The sequence below is a fragment of the Cryptomeria japonica genome, chromosome 10 (genome assembly GCF_030272615.1).
Source record: "Cryptomeria japonica chromosome 10, Sugi_1.0, whole genome shotgun sequence".
Lineage (NCBI taxonomy): Eukaryota > Viridiplantae > Streptophyta > Pinopsida > Cupressales > Cupressaceae > Cryptomeria > Cryptomeria japonica.
This window is the reverse complement of record NC_081414.1, coordinates 301,411,664-301,422,669: the sequence shown is the minus strand read 5'-3', so window position 1 is coordinate 301,422,669 and position 11,006 is coordinate 301,411,664.

Below are 11,006 nucleotides of genomic sequence, written 5' to 3'. Positions count from 1 at the left end.
ACCTTGAATTGCACAAATAATTCACTACACCTGTTAGGAAAAGGAAAGTTAAAAAGATGGCCGAGGAAGTGGTAGTGTAGATGGGTTTCACTCGAGAGGAGGTAAAGAAGGAAAGAGAAAAACATGCATAGATAGAGGCCAAAGAGGAAACCAAGAAGCCTAAGGCTGACATGATTCCCTCCAAATCTCAACCAAAGGAGACCAAGTCTGCCCTTGCTTCGATGGCACCATCTTTAGGACAAAGCCCATCCAAAAAGGGAGTGTTGAAGAAAAATGAGAAGCCCAAATGAACTTATGTTGCTATATCTCTGGTAGGCCTTGAAACCGAGTCAGAGGAGGCAACAGGCAAGGCTAAGAAGAAAGGTGAATTTATTAGAGTGGTGAGGAAGCCAAAGACCGGTGGAGCCAAGCACAGGAAGAAAACTAAATCTGAACCTACCCCTACCAGAAGACCCAAGAGAGGAAGATAGGTTAAAACTCAACTTGCCAAAGACTTGGAATTCGACAATTTGCAAGGTAAATACACAATTGTTCCTCCACTGTCAATACACCAACTAATATATGAAATAATTGCTGATGGGAACTTGAAGAATCTTAGAGCTTATTATGAACATCTAGATGAGGGAGATCAGAGAAAGGTTGAAGAATCTATAGTTTTATACTTGCATAACTTTAGAAAAACATTGATTGAATTAGGGTGTAGTAACTCTAAGGATTTGTATAACATTATTGATGTAAGGAGGCTAATAGCTAGCAAGATTGATAGAGAAATGAAAGAAAGAGAGCTGATAAAAGTTTGCACCTGTATCACCCATGATGAAGTCAAAAGACTTATTGAGGAATCCAATAAGAAAGAGTTTAGAAGAAAAAAAATAGGGTAAACAAGTTAATGACTGGGAGAGTGGAAGAGGCAAGAAAGGAGACAAAAGACATATGGAGAAAAATAATTGTAAATGATCCTCCGTACAAAGATGCATTTAAGTCTTCTCAACCAGAAGAAAAGAAAGGCGTTTCTGGTGATCAGAAGGGTGAAACTCAGACTAGGGGACATCCGAAAGATCAAGGCAACAAAATCTTGATGCTGAGGCCGGTGATAATCCTTCAGTAGTAGATAGTTCAAAAACCCCCAAAATTCAAAAGGATGATACTGCACCAAGTGGTAACACTAGTACACAAGATAAAGGGGATGGAGAAGGTAAAAAGGAAGCTGAGGGTGTAAAGGTAAAGGCTACAAAGGTAAACAAGGGCAAAGGATTTGTTGATCTGACAATTGATACTCTTGCAGTCTCAAAGACCCAACCTCAAATCTCCATTAATCTAGATGGTCCATTGAACCTTGGACAGATGTCCCCTTCCAAGAAGCTAATGCTCATAGCTACTATTCAACCCCAGGATAGCCGGGATTTTGTAAAGTCTGAATCAAAAGATAAAAAACTCATTTTGATGTTGGCTAATGTTTTGCAGAAGGTGGCTCCAAATGTACAATTAGATTATAATGCTATCCCCTCCGGTAAATTATTTCAATTGATGAATAGTGTAAATAATAGTTTTGATTCTTTAGAGAAGTCTGATACTAAGCGAGTTTTGGATAGATTTAAGGATGTAAGGATGCAGACATTCTGGAAGTTGATTGAGGATGATAGAGTGAGATTGAATAAAGGTCTGTAGGTTATTTCAAATACCCTGATAGAAGGTGGTAAAATGTATAAGTCTTGTCTAATTTTGCCTAAATTCACTGTAGATATAGACAAGCAAATAAGTGTTTGCCAGGTCAAACTTTCTAGTATTTCACAATCCTTTGATCCCAATGTAGCTCCAACCAGCAGTGTTGAAGGATATATTTTGGCTCTAAATGATCAGATCTCAAGTCTTAATGATCAGATCTCTAGGATAGAGTTGGCGAACTTCGAAACTTAATTGCCCCCTGATTGGACACCATGCTAAGCAATAAAGTAGACTACATGAAGGCAATAGCTCAACCTGTTCCATCTGATCTGAGGGATGTAGAGATTCATGCCACTGTGCTTAGTGCATTTATTATAGTTTTGGATAACTTGAAGAATGGGTGGGACATTCACCTAGGATATTTGAAGGCCATTTTTGTTGACATCTTCAAGTATTTGTAAATTCTCTAGCAAGTATCTTCGTATATAAATTTTGGATAGCACACCATCTTTGGCATTGCTGTCAAAGGGGGAGAGAAAAGGTGAAAAATGTACCATATAGAAGAGTTCTATTTCAAGCTTCAAAATTCTTTGTCTAAGGGGGAGCCTTAGAAATTCTTTTGATCCGGTGTACAATGCTCAACACAACCATTTTTCACAAGTATTGCCATCAATGCCATAGGGGGAGATTGTTGGCAATTGACACTCATCTGGTGACTTCTAATGGTTGATTATTGGTTTAGGGTTGTCATTGATGGAAACTCTTCATGGAAATTCGATCTGGTAGCCATAATTCTTCTTAACCGGAAGCAGGTGTTAACTGGTATTTTAGGAGAAACAAAGCAGTTTTGGTCTGGAAGCTTTTCGGTGATTGCGGTGCTATGAATTGTGTATGGATTGATTGAGATGACATAGTAACATCATTTTATTGTTGTTTTGGTGATCCACATTTATCCTTTGTGATCTGGTTAAGCCGACATGTGACTGCACGTTACACTAGTAGGCTGACATGGTAAATGATCTATTTTGTGATTGCGGATATATAAGACCGATGTAGATGATATTTTTGGTGGATGATATGATTGTATGTGAGATAGTGGTGATTGAGAATCCGTTTTGGCACAATTTCACGTGCACATTCTTGATCTAGTAGCTAATTGAGATAGTGAACAAGGCATAACATAATAGAACAACATAGGTGATTCAATCAGTATATTTGACACTCAACCAGAACTCATCCAAGCATTGTAGATTCTATTTTGGAGTTCAATTTTCTATAATTAATAATTTTAATTAATCAGTAAGGCAGTGAGCCTTCCGAGGTTGTAGCCCTTATTGTATTTGAGCAGTGAGCTCTCAACAGTGTCCCTGAATGCTTGTGGATTCCCTATATCGTAATTTTGTTTTGCTACTAGCCATAGTGGAATAATGTTGTGGCTTCAAATCCCGCCGTGGTTTTTCCCATTTGGGTTTCCACATAAAAATCTGGTGTTATGATTTTGTGGTTGATTGTTTTATGTTTCTGCATTTCAATTTCAAGTGTATGCTTCCGATGATTTAAAGTTAAGTTTGAAAACAAGATAATAAGTAGATCACTGATTCACCCCCCTCTCAGTGATACCTGATTCCAACAGTTCCAACCTCTGAATTTGTATAACCCATGTCACCTTTTAATGGTACATATTCTGAGAGTAGTGAGGAGATCAAGATGAACCTCTGAATTTGATCCTGGAGGACTCACTCTCTTGTTCCCCACGACAGTAACTCAACTCAATGAAGTTGTGGAAAGATTTAAAAGCCTAAATAATTATGGAGATGAAGAAGACCAAGAGGTGGGTGGAGACTCAAGTGAACCCCATGAATTATAATCAATGATTGGGAAGATAGGGAATCTTAATGTTAAGGTTGAGACATTGGAAACTCCACAAAATTGCCTAGGTTGTGAAATAAATAGGGAATGGATCAAATGACTAGAGGGTGGTATTGAGAACCTTAGTAGAGGCCTAATGCATAAGTGTGTGATGGAGGTCATGACTGTGGTAAAGAAAATTGATAAGATAAAGAAAAGGAAAGCTCTTGCAAAGACGAAAGATGTAGGAACTAAGGGAAAGATGAGCAACAACTTACTCCCTTAGGAGGAGGAGTAGAATGAAATGCTGGTTAGTTGGGGCTATATCTCATAATGCCCCTTTCTATTTTATTTTTTCCATCTCTCTTATTAGTTGTTTTTAGTATGGTGTTTCAGAATTTATATGTTTAAACTTATGTTATGTAAACTCTTTTCAACTCTGTGATGATCTTGGTGGGCTTGATCTCCAAGCCTTGGTTCTATTTTGTTATGGATGGTTTTTGATTTATATGTGTATTAGGTTGGGGCACTTCCCCACTTAACTTAATTAAAAACATCCATTTCTAATGGATCTTACCAAAATAGATCAAGAAACCTTTCATGCACAATACCATCAATCATCACCTTTCATATGTACAAAATTGAACAATAACTAAAGTAAGACATAAAATTTGAAAAATATATTAACATTTGCACATATGTAATCTATATAAGATGTTTTCAAGGTAAGACATAACATTTTCACAATACCATCAATCATCACCTTTCACATGTACAAAATTGAACAATATATAAAGTAAGACACAACATTTGAAAATATATTAAAATTTTCACATATGTAATCTACATAACATGTTTTCAAGGTAACACATAACATTTTCAAGGTAAGACATAATATAAGATATAAAATTCAAAATATATTGAACATTAAATCACTTGGTAAAACATAACAAATTCAAAATAGATGACTAGGTAAGTCATGATTGATAATCTATATATAGTTCAAATAAAACATCTCTAGAAATATATATGTATATATAAGCACAATCATAGCTCAAACTTATATGTACATATAGAAGTTGAAGAAAAATACTTAATAGGGGATCCATCTCTTCTCACATCTTTGTATTCCTATCAATTTTCATCATATTCTTATTTAAGATCATCACAATGCTAACTACATTCTTCATAAATTATAATGCAAACATAAATCAATTTAGCCTTGAGAGGAATTGAGAATAGCACTTACAAGGTTTGGTAATTGCAGTTGAAGAAGTAGAAGTGCAGGCACTTTGAAAGATGTCACTAAAAAAAGCACAACAAGAGATATTTGTGAAATATCAGAGTTATGATATGGAAGAAAAATGTATGACAATTTATATAGGAAATATTTTGGTGTAGGGGAGGAAATATACATCTTTATTGAAAGTGATCCTTACTTTAGATATAGGGAAGAGTGTAATCCTTCAAAATGGTAGAAATGACATATATAAACTACTAGAGAGAGGAACTAGTAGTTTTTAGGGCTAAATTTGCAAGCATGTAGCAATTGCATGGAATATTGTAGGAACTCTATTTTTTTATAAATGTGAATTTTCTTATTATCTATCTACAACTATAGTTTAGAGGTGTGACTCATCACACGAATTTCCACATCAACACATCTAGTGATAAGTGTCAAAAAATTGAGTTTTTCAAGGTTTGGGTAAAACTTAATCATGGTATTAGTAGTGTTGAAAAAAATCATTTATTGTTAATGCAATATCATATTTTTATTTATAATATATCTTATATGCAACATAAATAATCTCAATACCTTTTGGTAACCATAAATCTTTGTTATCTCTAACTTTTATATCCAACACAAATATAACAATAGTTGAACACAAAAGAGCTATTTGTTTTTGATTAAGATAAACAGGTTTTGAGGGGACTAAAAACCCCGTACAACAAGTTTTGAAGGGACCTGAAATCCTTGGATTTTTCACGGATTTGAATCCATCAAGGGATCGCTGCAAAAAGATACATCAAAGACATAAAGTATCCCATCCACAATCACAAATCTAGTGGCAAAAGTAGCTGAAAAAAACATAGCAGCCACCACCAAACAACCGCTAACCAGATAACAAAAGTAAACCAATACAAACCATGCTGATAGAAACAACAGATCTAAAACTTGTCTAAAACATCAAACTATAGATATGAAAAACAAAAAAATGAGGATTTAACAGGCACCCTCAGCCACCAAGCAGGGTTTTCCCAAGCTCCCTTAACCTGTAATAAAGTCTTTAGATCACCAACAACAAAACCTGATCTTAACCAAAAACACACACTGGCCGAACTGTGCCCTTGAAAATGGCTAGCATCCAACTGACCCTTGAAGAAAACAAAGATACAAGGATTTTTCCTAGCTCCCTCAACCATGAAAGTGGGTTTTACAAGGATCCTGCAACTAGACAAAGCCTAGATCACAACAATACATCTTGAAGGAACAATTTGGGATTTTGGGTTTTGAAAAGGCACCTAAAACCTACTACATAAGAAGCCAAGAGGGTTTTTATAGGCTCCCTCAGCCCACAAAACCAACAGTACGAACAAAAGCAACTGAAATGCTCCCTCACCCCAACTCTCCACCTCAATAGGAGACAGGTCCAACTCAATAAGACAAGGAGGAAAGCATGTATTGACAAACTAGATAATCCTTTCGAAACCACAAGTAGCACCAGTCGGAACACTCTCTCACACCTAGTCTCCACCTCGATAAGAGACATGGACACCTCAATAGGATAAGGAGGGTAGATAGACTTCCCAAACAACCCTTTCATAGCCAGAAAGCTAAACAATCTCTCCAGCACCACAAAATAGAAAACCATAGGAAAGAGGTCAAGAAAAAGACTTCCCTATGTTCCCACATAGTCTAGAAACATGGTACCGACAATCACCCACCAGCATAACCCTTCATCCACCTCCAAGACAAAATCCACCTCAATAGGAGAAAGGTTATCTCCAACAATATCCATATTCACCTCTAAAGAAGACAAAGCCACCTCAATAAGGCAAGCTAGAAAAAACCCAAGCAATAGGGAGAGGGCCATCCAAAAAATGAAACCAACAAAACCATAGTTGGAGTAGAGCTGGAAACCCTTCAACGAAGCTTCAACAAGGACCAAAAGACACAAGCGGCTCTGTCTAAGACCACAAAAGGCCTCCAAAAGAAAAAATCTGATCATACCATCAAAAAATCCTCCAAGAGAATAATAAACCCCAATACAACGCAACAAGAAATAGGCAGTAAAGCACATACTGAGGGGGGAAAGAAAAAAAACCCTCTGCCTCTTTCAAAAAAGAGGCCTTTAGAACATGTAGAAAGATGAGGATGAAGGGAGCAGGAAGAACCCCATCCATACCCACCAACCGAACCAAGAGCCAGGTGATGGAGAGTGGGCAACAAGAAGGTAAGAAGACCCAAATCACCTTTTTAAGCCTAGACAAGGCTTGTCTCAACCCACAACTAGGGTTCTACCCACACACAATGTACTCAATCAACCACAACACTTTCTAAGGAGGGTTAGGGTTATTTGACAACCTAGGACACTCATCCCATGCCTTTCACCCAAGTTTGGAGACTTCCTATTGCACCCGGGTCAAGGAACCCCCTATTAGGCCTATTCCTTGTAGCCTTGTCTGACCAATATTTCTCAAATAATTCAAATTTCTTTAAAATAAACCTAGGAAAAAATTACATTTTGGAGTACCATTTTGGGACTTACATCCAATTCCAAGAGAAAGAATTATGACCTTGCTCCAGCACCCCTAAGCACCTACTGGGTTGGCAAACCTAATAGGCCTAATTAGGTATGTTTTCCAAAGCAACTACTTAAGAATGGGGTTGCAAATATAACTCACCCCTTGGGCATGCTCCTCATGTGTCTAATGAGCCAAAACAACCTTTAAACTAGTTCCCAAACTCTCCTTAGGTGACTGTTCTCTTATTCCTCCTCAAGGCTAGGCTAAACACATGGTTTTCTTTAACCTAGGGCATGGTGGAAACCACACCAAAACTCACCCCTAGATTCCACCCCTTTGGAATCACAATGTACACACCCTCAAACTGCATTTTCCAAAGGGCTAATGAGTGCGTCAATAGGATTTGCAGGTTAGGGTCATATTTTTGGTGAAACCCTATGTATCGGTTCTTGGAGTGATAGTTTTTGATCATCTGCCTACAACTTGCTCCAGACTCCACCAATCCAAGTTAGACAACTTGCATTCAAACTTGCACTCACACCACAATCCAACCAATTCAAAATTTCATGCCAACCAATGCTTTATCAGATCATACAGTACATAAACCGGTGAAAATGGGCAAAATTTGAGTTTTTGTTTATTCAAACCACCAATTTCTCACATTCATCATCCAACCAACTCACCGATGATATCTAAGGTGCAAATAAGCCTTCCCCAATGGCTAAAACTGATTTTCAATTTGTTAAGACCATTGTAACTTCTTGGCCAATCGGTGGGGAAATGTTGCTTAGCAACTTTTGCAACTTTTTACATCTTTTGACAACTTTTTAATTTTGACATCCCAAAGTCCCTAATGGAATTGTAGACCAATCCTAAGCCTTTAAAAAACTTAGGGAACAAAAAAAAAACATGCCTCCTACCCTATATGAACCCATGGTCAGAGTTGCTCACTAGGTTTATAAGTGACCTAGAGCCAACTGACCTTACAAGAGGTTCTTTATTACATTCATAGGTTCCAAAGATCCACATTGATTCAAAACACCATTCTAGGGTGTATGACCATCTATCAACACAAAAACACCAAACAAAATCCAAAAACAAGAGGTACCCTGCACCATACTCTAGGGGTTAGAAAAACTCAAGTCTCTTGAGTTGGCAAATCTGAAACCTTGCACACAATCTTCTCCAAAGCCTGCTCCATCATCCAGGGTGCATCTTCTAAGGGTTTTTCCTTCCATTGGACCAAATACTCATAGTAAGTATGCCTCCTTGTTTTCTTACTCACCCTCCTGTCAAGTACATTCTCAACTGCAAATTTAGGCTACTTAGGTAGGTCTTGTAACATCTCTTCCTTGTTGGAATCATCTAGACCTATATCACACACATCAATAATAGGACCTTTATATGCATAGATATCTGAAATATTGAAAGTGTTATAGAGACCAATGTCTGATGGGAGATCAATCTTGTAGGCATTTCTACCACACTTTTGAATGATCTTAAAAGGGCCTATCTTCTTCATCATCAATTTGGTGTATTTCTCCTTATGGAGTCTCTCCTTCTTGGGATGAATCATCACCATATCTCCAACCTTAAACTGCAAATCTCTCCTTTTCTTATTTGTTGCATGCTTGTACTTATCTGAGGTTTGTTCTAACCTATCGTCGACTTGTTGATGGATATCCCTCATTACTTCTGCAAAATCCTCTGCTTGTGCACTTTTTTTTTCTAGGTCTTTGACATCTCTCAGCTCCAATACACCTCTAGGGTGTGATCCATACACTATCTCAAAGGGACTATGACCAGTGCTTCTATTCACCGAGTCATTATAAGAAAATTTTGCTTGAGGAAGTATTGAATCCCATGTAGTTCCTTGATCCTTAGTCAGACACCTTAATAGGTTTCCAAGTGACCTATTGATAACCCCAGTCTATCCATCAGATTGGGGATGATAGGTCGATGAAAATGTCAAATTGGTACCCAACTTTCTCCAAAGATTTCACCAAAAATGTCCAAGAAACTTAGAATCCATGTCTGAGATAATTGATAGTGGCAAACCATGTAATCTTACAACCTCCTTGAAGAAATTACCTGCTATATGGGATGCATCATGTGTGATTTTACGAGGTAGAAAGTGAGCCATTTTGGAAAATCTGTCAACAACTACATAGATGCTATCATGACCCTGTTTAGTCTTTGGAAGTCGTAACACAAAGTCCATGCTGACTGAATCCCATAGCTTGCTTGGTATGGGTAAAGGAGTATACAATCCTGCATTTGAACTGCTACCCTTGGCCCTCTGACAAATCACACAACCTTCCACGTGCTTTCTGATCTCAGTCTGCATCTTAGGCTAGAAATAGAATCTCTTAACCAACTCAAGGGTCTTTCCAATTCCAAAATGACCCACCAATCCCCCACAATGATTTTATTTCACAATGTTTTCCCTCATGGAACCTTTAGGAATGCAAAGTTGACTTCCCTTGAAAAGTAGACCTTCCTGCAGAATAAAATTTGAGAACTCATTGTGGTACTTTTCACCCTTTTCCTGACATACTTGGTATGCTTCTTGGAAATCCTCATCTCCTTGGTACACATCCTTCATGGAATTAATACCTATGCTCTCCAATTAAATCTCTTTTACTGTTAGGTTCCTCCTACTAAGGGCATCAACTACCTTATGTGCTATTCCTTTCTTGTGCTTGATGGTGAAAGTGAATGCTTGAAGGTATTCCATCCACTTCATATGCCAATGATTCAACTTGTCCTGCCTATTCAAGAAACTCAGAGCATGATTATTAGTATAGACTACAAATTCCTTTGGCAACAAATAATGCCTCCATTTCCTCAAGGATTGGACCATTGCATACATCTCTAAGTCATAGGTTGAATACTTTTGTTCAGCCTCATTTAATTTTTCACTAAAGAAAGCTATTGGTCTACCTTCTTGGGTCAAGACTCCCCCTAATGCCTTGTTACTTGCATCACATTCTATGGTGAAAACCTTATGAAAATCAGGTAAAACCAATATAGGCTATTCTGCTACCCTCCTTTTCAAATACTCAAAGGACTTGTCTGCTTCACTAATCCATACAAACTAACATTTTCTAGCCCCCTTAATAGTATCAATCATAGGTGCACATACACCACTAAAATTCTTAATAAAAATCCTATATAAGCTTGCAAGACCATGAAAACTCCTTACCTCACTTGCATTTCTAGGGGTAGGCCAATTGAGGATTGCTTCCACCTTGGATGGGGCCATCTTGATATTGCTCTTGGAGATTACAAAACCAAGAAACACCAACTCTTCTTGCAAGAAGACACACTTCTCCAAATTGATCTTCAACTGTTCTTCATTCAACCTTTTCAATACCAAATCCAAGTGTGTTAGATGCTCATCCCTATCCTTACTAAAAATCAGAATATCATCTAAGTACACAACAACACAATGATTGATAAAAGGTTTCAAGACTTCATTCATGAGTCTCATGAATGTACTAGGGGCATTTGAGAGGCCAAATAACATAACTAGCCATTCATAAAGTCCTTCATTTGTTTTGAAGGTTGTCTTCCACTCATCTCCCTCTCTTATCCTAATTTGATGGTAACCTCTCTTCAAATCCACCTTAGAGTAGTACTTGGCTCCTACTAGACAGTCCATCAAGTCCTCTATCCGAGGCATAGAGAACCTATACCTAATAGTGATCTTATTTATGGCTCTAGAGTCCGTACATAATCTCCAT